This window comes from Corvus kubaryi, unplaced genomic scaffold, assembly GCF_017639235.1.
Source record: "Corvus kubaryi isolate FWS band 111438036 unplaced genomic scaffold, C.kubaryi_AGA036_p1.0 37385, whole genome shotgun sequence".
Classification (NCBI taxonomy): domain Eukaryota; kingdom Metazoa; phylum Chordata; class Aves; order Passeriformes; family Corvidae; genus Corvus; species Corvus kubaryi.
Genome location: NW_024581127.1, coordinates 6,127,688 through 6,129,546, shown reverse-complemented (window position 1 = coordinate 6,129,546; position 1,859 = coordinate 6,127,688).

Here is a 1,859-nt window from a genome sequence, read left to right as displayed (position 1 = left end):
TCCCCATTAGACCCCAAACCAGCAGGCAATCTAGTTTTCACTTTGATGGTTCCTACAGTGTTGAAATGGCTTTCTTGCAAAATCCCACTCATTTAATCTTTGCCTCTATTTGAAACACCCCCCCCAAGACCCTTCCTGCCCAAAAGGTGTTTGCAAAGTTACTGCGGCCACATACTAGTTTAGATCCTGGGTTGTCTGGGTTGCCTGGGTTTGGGTTTGCTTTGTCTTTTTTCTTCACATTTTGTGGGGAGGTCTTATTATTTATTTAAATAATTTCTTTGCCTTAATTACATTTCATTTTACACTGGCCTTAGTACTATGTCACTGAGAACCAAAAGCCCCTCACTACTATGCTTTACTTACCATTGTTTGATACCACACCATTTACCAAACTTTCCAGACAGCAATGATAAACAGTAGCATTGTGGGCCACTAAAATTATGGTATCTATTCCTAACAGAACTCACAGCAATCTTTTTGAAACCAGTAATATAACTGATTTGGCAAAAAACATTTTAATTCTCACCTGACCAGCCAAATTAGAAGAGGACAGGTTTTCAAGAAGGCATCTTCCCATTGGGTACAACCAGAATGTAACCAATACAAAGAACACATGGGGTTCACTTGACAATGTCTTTCCTTGTATGATATACAGAAGTCCTGTAGTATTTTATCACTGCTGTTCTAAGTGAGCTGATTTATTTTAAGGTTCTTTAAAAAGCTTAAATATGAAAAAGGAAATTAGATTCCTCATCTTCACAAAGTTCTCAATCTGCAGGTATATAATTAGTAAAATCTTTAATGCAAGTAGCCTACCACTATGCTAACTGCTTTATTGGGAAGTTCTGTTCTCATTTTCAGTGGTATCTTTTTATATCACCACACATTATCCTAAACTTTCATATGCTTTTAAAAATTTATTTTAAAAGAACAAGCTAGCTCTATGTTGTACTAACACATCAGTGCTAATTTCTTAGTTAAACATTATCTGTCACATGAGCCAGTCACCCCTGAGGGTTCATTTTTGTGTGAGAACTATTCTGTAGGAGAATTTTTGTTAGGATGGATGCCTAATTTCACAGAATTTATTAAGAAAAGAAAAGTTACATGTACAGATATGCAAAGCCTGTGTTTTGAAGGTGCTTGACCGTGTGTCAAGAAAAATGGTAAAATACGAATTCTTATAGTTCATATTAGGCTTGTCAACATGATATATGTGTTTTATAGGCATTTTAATCTCTAGTCATTCTGATGTGGTCATGGCGGGAAAATAATACAAAATATAGAATCACGACAATTAAAATAATTCCTCTAGTAGTTAAAAAAACTTTGGATATCTGTATTTTAGAGACACAACAGAATGCCATATAAAGTTTTGAATCTATTAAAGTCATTGTGCATTTTGACATTAACCACTTGCCACACAGCAAATATTTCACTTGGTATCAAAGGGAGGAGGTAGAAAGAATTATCAAAAGGGTGAGGCACATTTTTTCTTTGTCGCTGCAATTATATAGAATCAGACATTTTTATATTCTACCTTCCAGAGTAACTTGTAATAATTTTTAAATTTTGGGAATAGATGGAGTCCAAAATTTGGATGGAGGCCTTAACTTTCAAGAAGATCTGGGTATTTATAGACAAGATTCTGGAAAATAAAGTTGGGTCATCTTGACAAGTATCAACTCTCCTCTCCAGACAGTCTTTATCTCTACTTGCAGAACTCTTACTTTCATAAGAAGGAACGTGAAGGCCAAAGAGAACAAAACAATGTTCTAGCAGTAAGATTCAATGTCCTTTAAAAGCATCCTCTCAAGGGAGGCTGCAGTAGACCCACTGCTTGAATCATTTAAATCTAA